Source organism: Poromitra crassiceps (genome assembly GCF_964638095.1).
Source record: "Poromitra crassiceps genome assembly, chromosome: 7".
Classification (NCBI taxonomy): Eukaryota; Metazoa; Chordata; class Actinopteri; order Beryciformes; family Melamphaidae; genus Poromitra; species Poromitra crassiceps.
The window spans coordinates 30,049,857-30,071,211 of NC_139628.1; the positions used below are offsets into that span (position 1 = coordinate 30,049,857).

The 21,355-nt window shown below is 43.3% G+C and overlaps 2 long non-coding RNA genes across 2 annotated transcripts; both read left to right on the plus strand.

Annotated features, from left to right (window-relative positions):
* The first annotated feature begins 212 nt into the window (after nt 1-212).
* Nucleotides 213-8,196, plus strand: LOC310780201. Its single transcript, XR_014552915.1, has 3 exons — nt 213-391; nt 7,876-7,948; nt 8,090-8,196. It is a non-coding gene; the product is annotated as an uncharacterized lncRNA (long non-coding RNA).
* Nucleotides 8,197-14,061: 5,865 nt separating this feature from the next.
* Nucleotides 14,062-17,054, plus strand: LOC310779844. Its single transcript, XR_014552864.1, has 3 exons — nt 14,062-14,219; nt 16,594-16,666; nt 16,806-17,054. It is a non-coding gene; the product is annotated as an uncharacterized lncRNA (long non-coding RNA).
* The last annotated feature ends 4,301 nt before the right edge of the window (nt 17,055-21,355 follow it).

The window sequence follows — 21,355 nt, forward strand, 5'->3', positions numbered from 1 at the left end:
ACGTTTTTATTTAGTTAGGCTGCTGTCTGGTTTTGTCATTTAATTTATTTCTAGACTGAAACATGTTAAGAGTGCCTTATTTAATTGAAATGTGCAGTAATTGTTATATTCAGTGTTATACATTTTGCACTATTGTTTGTACTGCAACATGTTTTCTAAAGAGAGTTTACATGTCCTCCTTGTAAGGTGGTGAAGCAGCAGCAGAGAGCCATTAAACTGCTACATTGGTCTCAACCACAATCCAGAACGCCTGTGTCCTCTGCTCCTTCTCTCCGCACAACACCCCATGATCACACACTCCATCAAACACAACGCAGAGTCCCAGGGTGTGTAGAGAGGCTCCAGCACGTGTGGGTTACACGCACAAGCAAGGACAACTTTGGAAACGCAAGTAAGGCTGAATCATCTTGCAGAATTAGATATAGACTAGTGCAGACTGATCATATGGAATTCCATGATCTTCTAGAATCACTTCTTAGAACGATATGATGATCTCCTTTGTTTATGTAGCCTAGTGGTTAATAAAGAGTGTGAGAGGCAATAGGCTGTCAAATCTGGTAAGTGTGCACAACCCTCTCTCTCTCTCTCACACACACACACACACACACACACACACACACACACACACACCTTCTACACACACAGACGCACACATGCACACAACTAAACATCTCTAGCCTATACATTATATTAGCTACATCATTTGGCAGACGCTTTTATCCAAAGTGACTTACAGTAACACATTTTTGTCAACAATAGAGAAATCAACTATGCAACACAATCTATGACAACTTCTGAAGGAATACGAGGGATCAGCCGAGCAGTATTTTGGTAAACAAACCGCGTCACTGGGTGGCAACGGCAATGGAGCCTGAGTGTATATATTTATATCTTAGTGTAATGTTGTTGTATCTGAGTGTATATATTTATATCTTAGTGCAATGGAGCCTGAGTTTGAGCATCTGACTCTAGCCGGCTGACCCTGTTTACAATTTAAAAACTGTGACAGTTCACACAACCTTAAGACGACATGCATGTATTATAAGTTAAGTTATCCTGTATTTATCCCCATGGGGAAATTCATCCCCATGGGGGATGAATTATACATCAAACTCGAGCAAATTCTGCTCTCACTCAGAATGTCAAAATATAAGCGATGTGGTGTATACCTTTTGAGATATTAACTCATTGAGTGCCAATGACGACAATCGTCGTCAATTCGAATACTAACGTAGAGTGCCAATGACGACGATTGTCGTCAATTGCGTTTTTTGACGGTGGGACGTGGATCAAAGCCTGATCCATCTCCTGTGAAAGTATGGTGGATGTTGAATGTGTAAAAGCTATTTTACGGACCCATTAGGTGGCGACAGTGCTCTCCAGATTAGAGAAAGGCGAGGAAAAAAGAGAGAAGAAGTCATGGGGAAACGGAAATCGCATCGGTATGCATCGATATGCGTGAAGCATAACGTTAGCTGTGCCTCCAGCAGCCAATCTGCTGCCACAATTGAGCCCCTCCGTGTCCGCTGCGATAGCCCATCCGCATGTTTAGTTGTGGAGTTGTTATTATTCTCAACTGGAAGCGATGGGAGCCGGTAACAAATACACGCGGAACGCTGTATTTGACAGGATTGGCAACACATGCTAGAATATCTGATGCCCACCAGCAGTAAATCAAGACCAGCAAGAAGCTGCAACCAGCAGCGCACGCAGGGGCCAGCGCTGCTGGTTGCAGCTAAAAAATATTATTTTGCCAAACAAAATTCCTTTGTTTTCACTGTTTTATTGAAGGAAATTATTTTTGAGGTGTCACATCAGAAAATATTAGCTTCAGAGTCAGTGAATGTGCTTGAAATGCTTAATTTCACAAAAGGCTGATTATCTCAGCTTCTAATTTGAAACGTCTCTTTTTGCTCAAAACAACCTATCTTCTCCGGCTCATAACTAAAGAACGGAAAATGATATCAATAAACTTTTTTTTGCTGATGATAGAAGAGAGTCTCATCGTTCTTTGGGCGTGTTCGGTGTTTACATAGTAATATCACACAATATTCTGTGGGCCTCGAGAAATCACTGAAAACGCTCTGAAACTCTGGCACTGGGAGCGTCCGTTCTCCAAAAGTGGCTGGCACTCAACGAGTTAACGTTTGTTTGGCACAACTCATATAGTTAACTGCCACAGGGTTACGCATTTTTGGGTGGCAGTGACGTCATGCTGATTCGTCCTATAGTGGTATTTTTTACTTTTTTATTTTTGAGAGAGAGAGAGAGAGAGATAGTTCAAGAAGGGCCCAGATGGAGCCTGAAAAGGTGTGTTTTTAGTCTTTGACGAAAGATTGGCAGTGATTCGGCCATCCTGACCGAAGGTGGGAGCTCGTTCCAACATTGAGGTGCGAGGGACGAGAAGAGTCGCGAAAGGGATGAGCGACTTTTGAGCCCCCGTAGCGAAGGAGGCGTGAGGCATCCCGCACTGGTGGAGGAGCGGAGGGAGCAGTGAGAGGTTTGGAGCCTGACCATAGATTGTAGGTACAGAGGAGCTGTCTGGTGTACTGCCCTGTAGGCCAGAAGCATGTTGCAGTAGTCCAGGCGGGAGATGATAAGTGACTGGACCAGTTGTGGTGTTGCTTCCCTGTTTGCGGATGTTGTACAAGGCCCTACAGGAGCGTGCTGTCACAGCAATGTAGGCCGAGCAAGACAGCTGGTTGTCAAGGATCACCCCAAGGTTCTTAGCTGTTTGGGAGGGAAGCACAGTGCTATTGTCAATGGAGATGGAGAGGTCTGTGAGAGGGCAGTCTTTCTCTGAGAGGAAGAGTAAAGCTTGTTTTATACTCGTTGTATAAAACAAGTGCGCGGGGGAGGAGCGAGGGGCGCGAGCGTCAAATGACGTCAATGTGTTGGGCGCGACCTCCGTAGGCCGCCCACCGCGTACATGAAGATATTTCTCACAGCGCGACCTCCGCACGGCTTCTCTCCAAACATGGACACTTTCGAGCCACTGAGCCCTGAACACTGAGCTGTGTTTTCACCACATTTCTTGACCCATGTGGTAGGCTAAACTTTGATTAGCAACTGTTTGTTTTTAGTCATTTCAACAAGTAAATGTGTTGTGTTGAGAGCATGAGAGCAGAGCTCCGGCTCGCAGAGCCTTGCTCGAGTATAATGAGCCCTTAACTCTGTCTTACCAAGGTTGAGCTTGAGGTGGTGGGCAGACATCAGCTATTTTCACACAGGAAACTCCGGATCAGGTGAGCGTTGCTCCCCACTGAGCCTGCCCCGGATGATACGTGAAGTGTACCCTTTCACACATGAGGCATGTTGCATTCTCACATGAGTAGCACCTCCGCAGAGTTTGTAAAGTAGGGCGGGGGTGGGGGAATTTGAGCATGACCACACAATGGGGAGTTGTGAAAACTAAAAAATAATTAAATCAAAAACAGCACTCACAGATGTCTAAAGTTTAAACTTTTAATGCGCACGCTGAGGAAAGCCTGTGAGGCTGAAACGCGTCCGTTGTACTGCTGCTGTGCGCATTAAAAGTTTAAACTTTAGACATCTGTGAGTGCTGTTTTTGATTTAATTATTTTGAGATTTTTGGATCGGCACCCAGTAACCTTTAAAACGTTGGGTTGAGCACGCCAGTTCGTTGATTAGAGTTGTGAAAACTAAAAATACATAATGGGCGATAACTGCCTAACGTTCACGGCATATAATCGTTTGCGCATAACGTTAGTAATTAATTAAACAACCCTACAACTCACGCCCAGATGCATCGATTTCCTCGAGTCGCAAGCACTACAAACAAAACAGGTCTTTGCTATGTTCAGTCCTAAAATGCATCAAACCTACTAGAATTATACAGAATACAGGAAGCTAGACGTTTTTACCTTAAAAATAAAATAAATGTTGTATTACTTAGTAACAAAACATCAGAATGTCGACTCACTACGGTTTAAAATTGACTTTTCGAAGGGAGCAGATATTCTTCCAGTTTAACTCCGTTCTGTATCTTTCGAAACACACACAAAAAAACATTACACGTGCATTTACTTTATTTAATTGCCATTATTGCGAAGGTTATACCCGGAACTTTTCGTTTTATACTGCCTGACTTGACGCTACTTGGAATTTGCGGTTCTGCCATTGAATCTTCACAAATGCTGTGTAAACGTTAAATCAAAGGCATGGACGCAACCAGATCCAGATACCCTACCTAGCGATGTCCAATACTGGGAAGCGGGAGGACCCTCGCGTCCAAAAATGCTTATTAAATGTGTGTGCTGTGCGACGCAGACATGAAATCAGATCAGAGCCATGAGCCTTTCAATCCCCAGCAACATGTTGGCTGTCGCACACGGAGCAGGTTTGAGCTTCATTTGGAAACCAAACGGCATGATGTGTTTTTTGCTCGCTCATTCACATCGACTATTCATATAATAATAATCTGTCACGATGTCTCTGTCCTCATGCACTCACTGAGCTGACTACTTCACGGAGCTCTGGAGGGGGTGGGGGGGACAATCCACTCCTGCGAGTACGGCTGGGGGTACACTTCCCTCCGTCTAGGAGGGGGCGCGCATGAGCCACGAAAATCTGTTCACACATAGACAGCGATACGGATGGCCTCTAGATAACTCCTGAATTCCAGACATGTGTGAAAGCAACTCCTGAATTCCAGACATGTGTGAAAGCAACTCCTGAATTCCAGACATGTGTGAAAGCAACTCCTGAATTCCAGACATGTGTGAAAGCAACTCCTGAATTCCAGACATGTGTGAAAGTAACTCCTGAATTCCAGACATGTGTGAAAGCAGCTGCAGTCATCGTTTGAGGCATGCAGAGATGTGTGCCTCGATTTGCGTGTCTGAGGGGGGGAAGGAAAGGTAAAGCTGAGTGTCATCGGTGTAGCACAGTAATTCCGCTAGCACTTTTTTCTGGCCGGCCAATTGAGCCGGCGACATTCCAGAATTCCGGCCTTATAGAATATTTACCGGCCCAGTCAAAATGTAGCCTAGTGAAAAAATATAGATGTAGCCTAATCATACATAACATATGATTGTATAATTTTTAGCAAAGGAAATCTTAATTTTAAATCATTTTTTGATTTCCAAAATTTTTTCTAAGCGGTGCGGTCTACGCTTGCGAGTGCAAAGGGAGCGAGCTGCAGGCACACCGCTCCTTATTTAATTAATTAATTCGGTTCGGGTTTGCCGACCCATATTAAACAATAAAACACAAAAAACAAAAGCTATTATCCAATCGTCCAACAAATGTATTTTATTATAGTGAATGAACTCGTCACAAACTTTGTGAACTGAGTTTGTCATATATTCCCGTTTAATTAAGCCTAAAGAAAGACACTGGCTGGCCTACATTAAACGTCTCTTTGCATCCAAGAAGGTGAAATTAAATAACTTGAAAGATAATCTAAATTAAGAAGTTGCCTACCTGCAACAAGCCAGAGATGAGACGTGCAGTCAGTCAAACTTTATAGCCTATATTTTCTGAAGCGGTCTATATTGACAACGATGACGACTGCAGCTGGTTGACACAGGGGCATCCAACTCGCTTTCAGAACGGCCTCATAGCCTACTTCACAACATGAGAATATTTGCTTTACTTTAAACTGAAGGACAAAGGTACGAATATTCGGCTTGTGTTACCTGTTAGCTACATCTGACAACGAAATCCATTGTTGCGTGTTGTGAGCTTTGAGATGATGCTCCATAGTCGTCCAGACAAATAAATGAAAGCTGCCCATTAAATACTCCATGGCAAATCAATTGAGGTTCTAGTAGGTTATTTATGCTGAAATGATGTTGAAATTAGTGGCTAAATTAACGGACATAATAATAAGCTTTACAACCTGCAGAAGACCTCTCTGTCGCTGCGAGAATTCTCACAATACGCCTGCGGCAGTTTCTTCATGATCAGCGCTCCGCTATGTGCAAAGCCGATTCTTATCAACCCAACTTTTCCTCGCTGTGGCGGCTTCTCATGGGTGGTTGGATCTTGTTCTGGACCATCGTTGCATAAAAAGAACTGGCCGAGGGATGTCTGAGGTTGACATTTCGGTCTCTTGTGTCAAGCCAAATCCTGTGGGATGCTGCGGGATGCTGCGGGATGCTGCACAGCTGCAGTGTGCGGCTTAATTGCATGGCAGTTAAAGAGCGTCTGCTGTATTTTTTCTCTTTATCACCCAACACAACATAACAGCGGGGCGAAAATATATAATATTTAAGTCTATATTTAAGTTGTAGCTTATGGCAACATCACTGGTCACTAGGGATGCATCGATTATTTTTTTTGATGTACGATTATAGTCTGAGAAAAAACCACGATTATCACGGTTTCACGATTATTTATGGACGTATAAAAATCACATGAGCATTCTTTGAACAGAGGTTTTATTGTATTGTCCATGCATTGTTTAAAGGTTGCTGTCTTTTGAAAGGTAAATAAAGGCAAATATTTGTCCAAAATGATAAATAAAATAAACAAAGTCTGACTGTAATATTTATGACAGTAGATCTCTTTGGAACAAAACATAGTCAGGCAGGTGTATTATTTTTCTACATTTCTTTTGGATCACCTGAGTAGAGAACTTGTAAAACCTGGTGGAAAAACAGATCTAACTTATCTTTTAGTGTAAATGTTGATTAACTTTTAGTGACCTCCTATGAGAAATATAACGAATGTGGATACACTTGAGTGTTATCATCAACTGTGTCATCCTCATCCATGCCTATTAGTTTGATTATTATTCATTTTTAATCATCTAACGTTATGCAGGTGTTGTAGAAGGTTGGAGGTGTTGGAGCCCTTAGCTGCGACTGCGACTTCGGCAGGTTTTGCAGATTGGGGAGCCGTCATCTTTAACAACACCCTGGGTGTCCTTTTTGTAACCGAAATGCTGCCATACCGATTACTTTAGACATGTTTTGGGGGGGAAGAGATCATCTCTTTGAGTTGCTTGTGGTCTCTCAGGCTCTGCCATTACGTTAGCTGTAATGCTAGCGTAGGCAAGGGAGGCAAGGGAGTTATCTAACGCTAGTTAGATAACTAACTAGCGTTACGTCGTTACATCGATGGCCGTTCAGTAAACAAATTAAGAGGCCACGGAGACCACAGTTCGTGTCAGGCGACTGTCGCATCGCGCACGTCTCTGAAAAGTTTATGTTTGGCTGACGTCCATGGCTATGCTATTGGGAGCATAGCAGACTGGCTGTGTTTTGTGCACCCGCTAAAATAGTCCGTGCGGAAACGAAGCGAGAGGCCGGTTCCTCTCGTTCCAGCGCTGTCTGCGCCGCATGGGAGTTTAAACTGACGGACTTATTTTGACAACAAAACACCCGGTGTTACGGAGCCTCTGCGGTTATATAACCGTGACGTTTGAAATCGCGGTTAATAGTCAAACCGGTTAACCCCTGCATCCCTACTGGTCACACAATATTGGGCTATTATAGGCTAATGAATGTATTTATTTGGCATTTCCTACCGGCTACTTGAGCCGGCGACCTTTTAATTTACCGGCCCACGGCAACAAATACCGGCTAAAAGCCGGCAATTACCGGCTAATGGAATCCCTGGTAGCAGTGATAAGAAAAGCCATGAGATGAGATCAGATCACATGGCCAAGAGATCTGATATAGGAATCTGTCTTAATTTATTAATTGAAATTATCCTCTGCTATTTAAAAACTCACAAATCTTCAACCTTTAGATTGTAATATTTGTATACCTTCAAACCTATGATTATCTCAATACATTTTAAGCAAAATGCGATTAAATTTTGAACAATTTCCCAAAGAGTTTGAGACCCCAATTTGTAATTAAATTGTATATGACTGATTTAATTTAACCCCTGCTGTATCTACAGAGCTGCTTGGTGGGAGGACAGACATCTGGCGTAGGAGGGGAGGAGCATTGTCCAAATGAATTCTTCAGAAGAGGTGAGAAAAATATCACTGTTGTATCACTGATGTTGTAACACACACACACACACACACACACACACACACACACACACACACACACACACACACACACACACACACACAGTGTCCCCTAATTCTTTCTTTGTGTCTTTATAGAAACAGAGAGACACCAACAAGAGACCCAAACGCACTCACACTGGAGAGAAGCCCTACCACTGTGACCAATGTGGAAGCAGTTTCAGTCTGTTAGGTAAACTAAAAACACATCAACGCATTCACACTGGAGAGAAGCCCTACCACTGTGACCAATGTGGAAGCAGTTTCAGTGAGTTAGGTAGCCTAAAAAGACACAAACGCATTCACACTGGAGATAAGCCCTACCACTGTGACCAATGTGGAAGCAGTTTCAGTCAGTTCGGTCACCTAAAAACACACAAACGCATTCACACTGGAGATAAGCCCTACCACTGTGTCCAATGTGGAAGCAGTTTCAGTCGGTTAAGTTACCTAAAAATACATCAACGCATTCACACTGGAGAGAAGCCCTACCACTGTGACCAATGTGGAAGCAGTTTCAGTGAGTTAGGTAGCCTAAAAAGACACAAACGCATTCACACTGGAGATAAGCCCTACCACTGTGACCAATGTGGAAGCAGTTTCAGTCAGTTCGGTCACCTAAAAACACACAAACGCATTCACACTGGAGAGAAGCCGTACCACTGTGACCAATGTGGAAGCAGTTTCAGTGACCCAAGTTACCTAACAGCACACAAACGCATTCACACTGGAACGGGCTACTGGTGTGACTGCTGTAAGAAAATGTTCACTTGGTCATCTAGTCTGAAGAAACACCGCTGCATCTAACCTGAAAAGTGCCCTCCACTGTCTGCAGGCCGAAACAAACTTCTCTCTGTCCAACCAAACACGTAATCAATGAATCAAAGTTCAGTGACAGTCTGATTATGCATAATTATGTTTGTTTTTGACATTGCATTGCTAGAATGTAAACAACAATGTAAGAATATCATTACAAAGTAAATGCAGAGCTTGTGAAACTGTCTGATTTGTAATTACCGTACTACAGCAGAATAACATGCAGCTAATATCACCATTATTTTTTCTGAGCCACCATACAGAGCGTCATATTTTGCATTGACATATATGGAAGATATATTGTCCCTAAGGTTTACTAACATGAGATCTGTGGGGTTGGCAACTGTTGGATGTGGTTTACTTTCTCTACTTTTTCCGATGTGGCTTAAGACTGTTTCATGATGGAGATATGTTACGATGATATGAGTTATAATATATGTGTGAATAATGATACCCTATGGCTGTAGATGAGAAATGTTTTTGTTGATATGGCAAAGGGGGGAGGGTAGGGTGTCTTGTCTTGGTCCTGTCCTTTTTTTGTTCTTGTTTTGTCTCTCTTTAGTATTTGTATGTATCATTTGTAAATGTTTATGTTAAAAAAAACTCTAAAAATGTCATCACAAAAAAAGGTTTACTAACATGAATGAACAAGAACAGTGACATCAACAGAGGCGAGTTCATATTAAAGGCACAATGAATTTAAACCCAATCTCTTCAGTGTATTACTTCTAGCCTGGCATTAACTAAAGTAACTTAAGTCACAACAAGCATTGCCTATAGCCTACATCAGGGGTGTCAGACTCATATTAGGTAGAGGGCCGGATTTGTTCAACTGAGACCTAATGGGGGCCGGATTTTTTTTTTTACTAAAATCAATTCGACTCATTTACCCATTTACTTCACAAAAGAAATACTGCTCTTTCCATTTCTCTTGAAACTGCCTGCATTCCGTGTCAACCTTTCTCTTTTTCGACAGCATCTAGTTGATTCCTTTGTTTTTTGGTAGGTAGCCGAATGTGCGATTCAATTCCAGCGTGGCATCATGGCGGCTTTGTTTACACCTGATGACCTACTGACATACTTCCTTGTAGTGCAGGTTAATTAACTTATGAATGAACTCTTAGCTTGCTTATTAGCCACACGTAGTTCATGATAATGGGGTGCGAATTTAATAATAATAATAATTTCCATTTTTTATTTATTTATTTTTTAATATTCCAAAACATCTCGCGGGCCGGATGAAACCTGCCTGCGGGCCATCTCTGACATCCCTGGCCTACATGGATGATCTGTGGCAGCATATTTGAATAATGTCTTCATCTGACGTTTATATAGTTTCACTATTAAACTTTATTGCTTTTTGTCTTAATTAAATCAATGTATCCATAAAATGAACAAGGTTTTTCTGTTTCCCAACCTCCAGTTAAGAAAAGATCAAGTCAGTGCATCTACATCACCTTTATTATATCCTATGCAATGCCACCTCACTACTACAGGAAACCATGTCATATAGTTCTTCAGCTGGATATCTTCATTGTGTTTCTCTTTCTACATACAGCTTGTACGCATGTAGCGTTGGCAAGTCTCAATTAGAGAGAAGAGAGTTTTTAGTGAATAGAGACAGAACAATTAGTGCTCTGCTGTGGTTGACTGGCTCTGTCTTAGCCTCCAGCTGATTGGTTGATTGCAGACATAGACTGGACAGAGAGCTTGGCTATCATTCAGACACCTCACCCACCCAATCCCACCGGGGGTGAAAGACCGTCGTCCCCGCACGGAGGTGACGGTTGCCAGGTGACTCCCGATAACCCCCCTGTCAGGAGAAAAGGCTGCACCAATGTTGTCACATCCTGGGTGACAACAACCGTCTGTGGAGGGTGTGTCTGTGCGTGTGCATACATGCACGTGTGTGTGTGTGTGTGTTTTCACTAGTAATAACTTACATGCCAACCTGCACACTCACCCTGTTAATTCCCAACTAAACACTAGTCAAAGGATAACAAAGAGAGCTCATTAGAACGAACAAAAGAATGAATGAAAGAAAGAAAGAAAATCTTTGTGAATAGGAATTGTTAAGATTATGTTCAGAATTGTCCACAAGGATAAATGGGTGTATTTCATTTGATGATAGCCAAATGAACAGACTAAATATCAAGTTTTAATATGTATGTATCATTAGTATGACATGTTTTAAACAGACATTCAAGCACAGGAGGAGGAACAACCGACATAATTCATTCAAGGCTAACGTTTACTGTACATTTTAAATGCTGCATGTAAGATTCATGTTTTCATTAGCTCAGCACACATTTCAGGTACTGTAGCTTAAGCCTAAGCCTCCACATAACAGTCAAGTTCAGCCGTATCCAGCAGACACACATCTGATCTCTGTGTGGACATCTTCACCGCATAGTGGATCAGGCCCGAGGGCGACCCCCCGCTGTTATCAGTTATATACTCCTTTATATAAACTACCTCTAGCGGTTGGAGGTAGTTTATAGGCTGGAGTCAAGCCTATGTACTGTACAGTACATGTTACTCTGCCTCAGAATAGCCTAGTTCATATTAATGTGACACTACTGACACTTATTAATATCAGATCACGCTCCAAGAAGACTTGACAATGATTGTATTGCTTCTACAAATTCTAACCCCCTGTGTGGCCCATGCTGGAATTGCAAAAAGATGAGAAATGATCAGATATCGGTTGTTAAGAGTGAATAATGACATCACAACTGTTAATTTAAAATGGGTTATTTCTCTCAATCTGGCTTCAAATATCCCACATTTTTCCACAGCACACGCGCCGGCCCTGCCAACCGCAACCCTCCCCGGGATATGTCCCTACCAATGACAGAATCAAAGCTACCCTTGAATAGAGGCCAGTGTGAAGGATATAATGGGATGTGTGGGAGCAGTGGATGGAAAGAAACTATACTGGTCCGTTTTTGAGAGAAACTGGACTAATAATTAACAAGACTGTAATGGAGTAGGGAAACATTGGATGGATTAGTCCAGAAGGAGGCGGTAATGCAACATCTTGGATGCCAACCGCCGTAAAACCAAACAAGCAGAAGCAGAAGAAGAAGATACACGATAATTTGTCCCCATGATGGCGAAGGCATGACCCGCCCCTCTCTGCGTCTGATTGGACTAGCGTCAAACGTTCATCGAATCACATCCGCTTGGCCGAGTGCAGTCAGCCAATCAGAGGCAGAGAGGGGCGGGTCATGCCTTCGCCATCATTGGAAACAAATATCGCTTCCCTGAACAGGAGGACAGGCCTCTGATCAAGGTTTATTTTCTGCTCCGATCCAGTCTACAATTAAACTACATGCGCATTGCGCATGTAAGGCAGTAGCCTGAATTAGACACCGGTGTCGTCATTACGTTGTTATTCCACGGAGAATTCCGCAAGTAGCGCTTTTTGTCCTTCACGGGAGATCGTAGTTTTGAAGTTCATTCCGTGCGGAAGTGACGTCTTTTTCAGAGTTTACATGTCCTCCTTTTAAGGTAAGCAGTGCTTATGTCGTCCTGAGTTATCTTAAAATATCCTCACTAAAACCACCCATCCATTTAATTTGTCTTACTTATGTGTGAGTTGAGATGTTTGTTTACATTTTGGCGGCGGATTTCGGCAGACACTTGCGTTTATTGTGTAAATACTGGCCGCGATATTGACTAGCTTGCTGTGCACTTACCCTCAGGCTCTTTGTTCGTCTCAGGACTTCACTGTAAGAGCCCTCCCATCGAGCATAGCATGTTCCTTAGACAATCTGTGTTCGGCATTAAACTCACCTTATTTCTGCACTTTGAAGTCACAGGTAGGGTCGGGTGGGGCAAACTAATTTGTCTTAAAAAAAGAACAGCTCACTTTTTTCCGCAACTAGGCTTCCGATATAATTAGTTTGCCCCACCCGACCCTACCTGTGACTTCAAAGTGCAGAAATAAGGTGAGTTTGATGCCCAACACAGATTGTCTAAGGAAAATGCTATGCTCGATGGGAGGGCTCTTACTACAGTGAAGTCCTGAGACGAACATAGAAAGAGCCTGAGAGTAAGCTGTGCACTAGCTCCCCCATTCAGTGCAGTGTAAAGAGGACGTTTTTATTTAGTTAGGCTGCTGTCTGGTTTTGTCATTTAATTTATTTCTACACTGAAACATGTTAACACATTCACTGCCAGCCTTTTTTTTTTTTTTACTGTAGGTAGGTTCTGCCAGAGGGTTTTTTTGAGGATTCTGGCTCATCTTTCAAGACCCGAGGATTCTTTTCTGCTAAGATTTTGTGAACACACAATATCTCAAAAGAACTAATAGAATGTGTGCTTTCTCTGTCTAAAATAGTTAGTTTGTAGAGTTAGTAGTTATGTAAGCATTAGCAGTTGAATACAGCATGGTTTCAGCGTCTGGAAATTTATTCTGAGATAAATGGCTTTTTGTGAAATTCGATAGAACAGTCACTTTAACCATTCATTTTTGGCATCAGTAAGACGTCAGACATCTAAATAATAGTTTTGAACAGTAATTTCCTCCATAACAGCAGGAAACCCCCCTCTGCTTCCAACTCCTCCCTCCGTGGGCGTTCTCCTCCGCAGTGTTTGTCACAAGCGAGTGTTCTGCTGCTGCTGCGAGTTTGAGCAGCCTCCCTCCCTGGCAGCGAGTGTGGATAGGGCTCACTTGTTTCTTGGGTTTGAGAGCTTTGATGAAGCTTTGTGCGATTCTAGGCTTTATGCTGCGTGTTTCAAAGTGTTTTCCACCTAGTCTATTTTTGGAATCCGCCAGCTCCCAGCGAATGCGCGAAGTGAAAGCGTTTTCGCCAATCCATTTTACAGTAGAGAATGGTTTCCTCGCGCGTTACCCTACAGTTTTGGCTCTGCTTTTCCTAGTGTGGAGAGCACTGTCGCCACTTAGTGGGTCCGTGGAATGGGTTGTACACGTTCGCTGACTCCAATATTTTTATAGGAGACGTGGGGAGCGTTGATCCACGTCCCACCGTCAAATTTTTTTTTTTTTTTTTACGCCAAGATAACTCGTCTTTGGCAGTGAACCGTCGGATTCTGTAAGCCGAGATAACTCGTCAATGGCAGTGAACGTGTTAAGAGTGCCTTATTTAATTGAAATGTGCAGTACCGTAATTGTTATATTCAGTGTTATACATGTTGCACTATTGTTTGTACTGCATGCAACTACATGTTTTCTAAAGAGAGTTTACATGTCCTCCTTGTAAGGTGGTGAAGCAGCAGCAGAGAGCCATTAAACTGCTACATTGGTCTCAACCACAATCCAGAACGCCTGTGTCCTGTGCTCCTTCTCTCCGCACAACACCCCATGATCACACACACCATCAAACACAACGCAGAGTCCAGCACGTGTGGGTTACACGCACAAGCAAGGACAACTTTGGAAACGCAAGTAAGGCTGAATCATCTTGCAGAATTAGATATAGACTAGTGCAGACTGATCATATGGAATTCCATGATCTTCTAGAATCACTTCTTAGAACGATATGATGATCTCCTTTGTTTATGTAGCCTAGTGGTTAAGAAAGAGTGTGAGAGGCAATAGGCTGTCGAATCTGGTAAGTGTGCACAACCCTCTCTCTCTCACACACACACACACACACACCTACTACACACACAGGCGCACACATGCACACAACTAAACATCTCTAGCCTATACATTATATTAGCTACATCATTTGGCAGACGCTTTTATCCAAAGCGTCTTACAGTAACACATTTTTGTCAACAATAGAGAAATCAAATATGCAACACAATCTATGACAACTTCTGAAGGAATACGAGGGATCAGCCGAGCAGCATTTTGGTAAACAAACCGCGTCAGTGGGTGGCAACGGCAATGGAACCCTATGGAGCCTGAGTTTGAGCATCTGACTCTAGCCGGCTGACCCTGTTTACAATTTAAAAACTGTGACAGTTCACACAACCTTAAGACGACATGCATATATTATAAGTTAAGTTATCCTTTATTTATCCCCATGGGGAAATTCATCCCCATGGGGGATGAATTTCATCCCATTCCATCCCAATTTCATCCCCCATGGGGGATGAATTATACATCAAACTCTTGAGCTAATTCTGCTCTCACTCAGAATGTCAAAATATAAGCAATGTGGTGTATACCTTTTGAGGTATTTACATTTGTTTAGTCATATAGTTAACTGCCGCAGGGTTCAAGATTCAAGATTCAAGATTATTTTAATTTGTCCCGAGGGAAATTTGTCTTGGACATACCATTTTTGGGTGGCAGTGACATCACGCTGATTCGTCCTATAGTGGTATGTTGTTTGAGAGAGAGGGAGAGAAACATGTTAGTTCAAGAAGGGCCCAGATGGAGCCTGAAACTAAAAGGTGTGTTTTTAGCCTTTGACGAAAGGTCGGCAGTGATTCGGCCGTCCTGACCGAAGGTGGGAGCTCGTTCCAACATTGAGGTGCGAGGGACGAGAAGAGTCGCGAAAGGGATGAGCGACTTTTGAGCCCCCGTAGCGAAGGAGGGGCAAGGCGTCCCGCACTGGTGGAGGAGCGGAGGGAGCAGTGAGAGGTTTGGAGCCTGACCATAGATTGTAGGTACAGAGGGGCTGTCTGGTGTACTGCCCTGTAGGCCAGATCCAGTGTCTTGAATTTGATGCGTGCTGAGATGGGAAGCCAGTGAAGGTCCCGGAAGAGGGGAGTGACATGAGAGAATTTAGGTTGGTTGAAAACCAGACAGGCTGCAGCGTTCAAAATGAGCTAAAGCGGTCGGATGTCAGAGGCAGGTAGGCCGGCCAGAAGCACATTGCAGTAGTCCAGGCGGGAGATGATAAGTGACTGGACGTGTTGTGGTGTCGCTTCCCTGTTTGCGGATGTTGTACAAGGCCCTACAGGAGCGTGCTGTCGCAGCAATGTAGGCCAAGCAAGACAGCTGGTTGTCAAGGATCACCCCAAGGTTCTTAGCTGTTTGGGAGGGAAGCACAGTGGTATTGTCAATGGAGATGGAGAGGTCTGTGAGAGGGCAGTCTTTCTCTGGGAGGAAGAGTAAAGCTTGTTTTATACTCGCTGTGCCGCGCGGGGCGCGAGCGGCAAATGACGTCAATGTGTTGGGCGCGACCTCCGTAGGCCGCCCACCGCGTACATGAAGATTTTTCTCACAGCGCGCCCTCTGCACAGCTTCTCTCCAAACATGGACGCATTTGAGCCACTGAGCCCTGAACACTGAGCTGTGTTTTCACCACATTTCTTGACCCATGTGGTAGGCTAAACTTTGATTTGCAACTGTTCGTTTTTAGTCATTTCACCAAGTAAATGTGTTGTGTTGAGAGCATGAGAGCAGAGCTCCGGCTCGCGGAGCCTTGCTCGAGTATAATGAGCCCTTAACTCTGTCTTACCAAGGTTGAGCTTGAGGTGGTGGGCAGACATCCAGTCATCGTTTGAGGCATGCAGAGATGTGGGCCTCGATTTGGGTGTCTGAGGGGGGGAAGGAAAGGTAAAGCTGAGTGTCATCGGCGTAGCAGTGATAAGAAAAGCCATGAGATGAGATCACATGGCCAAGACATCTGATATAGGAATCTGTCTTAATTTATGAATTGAAATCATCCTCTGCTATTTAAAAACTCACAAATCTTCAACCTTTAGATTGTAATATTTGTATACCTTCAAACCTATGATTATCTCAATACATTTTACGCAAAATGCCATTACATTTTGAACAATTTCCTAAAGAGTTTGAGACCCAAATTTGTAATTAAATTGTATATGACTGATTTAATTTAACCCTGCTGTATCTACAGAGCTGCTTGGTGGGAGGACAGACATCTGGCGTAGGAAGGGAGGACCATTGTCCAAATGAATTCTTCAGAAGAGGTGAGAAAAATATCACTGTTGTATCACTGATGATGTAACACACACACACACACACACACACACACACACACACACACACACACACACACACACACACACACAGTGCCCCTGCCCTAATTCTTTCTTTGTGTCTTTATAGAAACAGAGACACACCAACAAGAGACCCAAACGCATTCACACTGGAGAGAAGCCCTACCACTGTGACCAATGTGGAAGCAGTTTCAGTCAGTTACGTGACCTAAAAAGACACAAACGCATTCACACTGGAGAGAAGCCATACCACTGTGACCAATGTGGAAGCAGTTTCAGTCGGTTAAGTCACCTAAAAACACATCAACGCATTCACACTGCAGATAAGCCCTACCACTGTGACCAATGTGGGAGTAGTTTCAGAGACCCAAGTGCCCTAATAAGACACAAACGCATTCACACTGGAGAGAAGCCCTACCACTGTGACCAATGTGGAAGCAGTTTCAGTCGGTTAAGTAACCTAAAAACACACAAACGCATTCACACTGGAGATAAGCCCTACCACTGTGACCAATGTGGAAGCAGTTTCAGTGAGTTAGGTCACCTAAAAAGCCACAAACGCATTCACACTGGAGATAAGCCCTACCTCTGTGACCAATGTGGAAGCAGTTTCAGTCGGTTAAGTAACCTAAAAACACACAAACGCATTCACACTGGAGATAAGCCCTACCACTGTGACCAATGTGGAAGCAGTTTCAGTGAGTTAGGTCACCTAAAAAGCCACAAACGCATTCACACTGGAGATAAGCCCTACCACTGTGACCAATGTGGAAGCAGTTTCAGTCAGTTAAGTAACCTAAAAACACATCAACGCATTCACACTGCAGATAAGCCCTACCACTGTGACCAATGTGGAAGCAGTTTCAGTCAGTTAGGTCACCTAAAAACACACAAACACATTCACACTGAAGATAAGCCCTACCCCTGTGACCAATGTGGAAGCAGTTTCAGTCACTTAGGTCACCTAAAAACACATCAACGCATTCACACTGGAGAGAAGCCCTACCACTGTGACCAATGTGGAAACAGTTTCAGTCAGTTAGGTACCCTAAAAAGACACAAACGCATTCACACTGGAGATAAGCCCTACCACTGTGACCAATGTGGAAGCAGTTTCAGTGAGTTAGGTCACCTAAAAAGACACAAACGCATTCACACTGCAGATAAGCCCTACCACTGTGACCAATGTGGAAGCAGTTTCAGTGAGTTAGCTAACCTAAAAAGACACAAACGCATTCACACTGGAGATAAGCCCTACCACTGTGACCAATGTGGAAGCAGTTTCAGTCACTTAGGTCACCTAAAAACACATCAACGCATTCACACTGGAGAGAAGCCCTACAACTGTGACCAATGTGGAAACCGTTTCAGTCAGTTAGGTACCCTAAAAAGACACAAACGCATTCACACTGGAGATAAGCCCTACCACTGTGACCAATGTGGAAGCAGTTTCAGTGACTTAGGTCACCTAAAAAGACACAAACGCATTCACACTGGAGATAAGCCCTACCACTGTGACCAATGTGGAAGCAGTTTCAGTCAGTTGGGTCACCTAAAAACACACAAACGCATTCACACTGGAGAGAAGCCCTACCACTGTGACCAATGTGGGAGCAGTTTCAGTCACTCAAGTCACCTAACAAGACACAAACGCATTCACACTGGAACGGGCTACTGGTGTGACTGCTGTAAGAAAATGTTCACTTGGTCATCTAGTCTGAAGAGACACCGCTGCATCTAACCTGAAGAGCGCCCTCCACTGTCTGCAGGCGGAACACACTTCTCTCTGTCCAACCACACATGTAATCAATGAATCAAAGTTCAGTGACAGTGATTATGCATAATTATGTTTGTTTCTGACATTGCATTGCTAGAATGTAAACAACAATGTAAGAATGTCATTACAAAGTAAATGGAGAGCTTGTGAAACTGTCTGATTTGTGATTACTACAGCAGAATAACATGCAGCTAATATCACCATTATTTTTTCTGAGCCACCATACAGAGCGTCATATTTTGCATTGACATATATGGAAGATATATTGTCCCTAAGGTTTACTAACATGAGATCTGTGGGGTTGGCGACTGTTGGATGTGGTTTACTTTCTCTACTTTTTTCTGATGTGGCTTAAGACTGTTTCATGATGGAGATATGTTACGATGATATGAGTTATAATATATGTGTGAATATTCGATATAGACTGATATGAAAGATGTTATATCAATATACTTTTTAACTATATCGCCCAGCCCTACTCATGATATAATATACAGTCTCTAGAAGTGTATGATACAACTTTTCCCATGTTCTAATCTAGTGTAAAAAAGCAAACAAACTGAAAAAATAAAATAAAAAAAGAAACAAAAATCGCAATAAATCAATAAAATGCTATAATAATAATAAAACGCAATAAAATGTATGTATGTATATATATATATATATGTGTATATGTGTGTGTATGGAAAACAATAAAACACAAAAAAAATGGTAGGCAGATGTGCTTGGTTGGGGTGGCTTTTGGTGTTTTGTGGTAAAAGTGGCTCTCCTATTGACTTTGTCCTGCCAGTGCGGCTCTCATGGAAAACATAGTGAGGATCACTGCTCTACAGTCTGTGGGTGAGGGCTTTGTTATGGAGCGTGTCAGGGTCACTTTCTTTTACAGGGTATCCTATCCTATAGTTCTTCAGCTGGATATCTTCATTGTGTTTCTCTTTCTACATACAGCTTGTATGCATGTAGCGTTGGCAAGTCTCAATTAGAGAGAAGAGAGTTTTTAGTGAATAGAGACAGAGCAATTACTGCTCTGCTGTGGATGACCGGCTCTTTCTTAGCCTCCAGCTGATTGGTTGATTGCAGACATAGACTGGACAGAGAGCTTGGCTGTCATTCAGACACCTCACCCACCCAATCCCACCGGGGGTGAAAGACCGTCGTCCCCGCACGGAGGTGACGGTTGCCAGGTGACTCCCGATAACCCCCCTGTCAGGAGAAAAGGCTGCACCAATGTTGTCACATCCTGGGTGACATCAACCGTCTGTGGAGATGTGCACGTGTGTGTGTGTGTGTTTTCACTAGTAATAACTTGCATGCCAACCTGCACACTCACCCTGTTAATTCCCAACTAAACTAGTCAAAGGATAACAAAGAGAGCTCATTAGAACGAACACAAGAATGATTGAAAGGAGAAAGAAAATCTTTGTGAATAGGAATTGTTAAAGGAGGACTTACCCCCTAGATATGTATTAGAACAGTGATTTGAAAATACCTATGGAAAAAACCAAGAAATGACATATGCTCTTGTCTATACTGGACTCTTTGGCTGTGTTGAAGTCCAGATTTTTTTTCGGAAATCGACGCCATTACAGTTTGCCTATTGCCTCAAAAATAATTTATTTGAGAGGGGCCATATCTGTATAAATATCAACAATTAGCCAACGCTGGTGGCCTGTATGGAAAGAGCTTTGCTCAAAATGGTTGAAAGTTATATCAATTTGGTAATTCAGTGGCGAACTAGAAATTTAATTATTTTTCTGCATGTAACTCTATGGCAGTGTGTTGAACTACGTTACGAGAGCAAAGTGGCATGGGCTCGTTACAGCAGCACACCGCACAATACGACAAACCCCCCGTTCTGGGGTAACACAATGCGAGATTTCTCTACGTCATTCCCTCGTCCAAGTTGCCATATAGTCCCTTTTTCATTTTAGTTTGGGGGCTTTTCGTGATTGTTGTTAAAAGTTGTGCAAAAGTTTTTTCCTCTCAGCGCAGTGCAGGCTGCCTGCGCCTCCTCCCTCCTGCCAGACCCCGGCTGGCGAAACAGCCTGTTGCATGCATGGGGCGCTTGTAACCTCACGGAGCAACAAACAAACAGACAGAAATAGCTGGTGTGCGATTTAGAGAATACAGTCTGAGATTGGGTACAGGATTGAGGGAATCCCGCATCTGTTTGCGAAGGTGCGACTGGACAGGACGCTTTTCACAGACGGGCACAGTAGTCGGAGCGAGGCGAGTGTCTCTACTCAGGGCAGAGCTGCAGATCTCTCCTTCTCCTCCGCGCATTCAGTCTGTCCAAAATCATTACCGATATAATCTCAGTAGGAGGGATGCAGGGAAATGATAGTAGCCGATGTGTTTAGAGAAGCTTTGTCACGTTGTCACGTCGTAGTATAGCGTTATATTTTACATGTGCGCTAAACTGCGACCATATTTGTTTGCGGAAATATCAGACTGCTCTCTCTACTCTCAGAGCACAGAGAGCTCTGCTCTGCTGCGCGCGCCCGCGGAGCTTGGAGCTAGTGCATGAGGTTTACAGTACGACTCTCCCGCCTGGCTGGGCTGGAGACAGCTGCTTCCAACTCGGACTGATAATATATACATCATCATTCGAGCTTATTCAGGTAAGATATTAATAAAGTAGTGACACATTCAGCGGGAAACTAACTATAATTAAGACATGTGCCAACTTTGACAACGTTTGGTTCAGTATTTTAAGAGCAAACTTCAATAAGAATAGGCTTGGAGTTCTGAGGAGCCGAAAGGGTACAGAGGGGGTAGGGGAGTAATTATCTTGAAATCCCATAGTCTTTGGGGACAACCTGACGTCAGGTTGTACCAAATCTCCCATTCATTTGAGAAAAAGAAAAAAAAGCAGTGTTGGA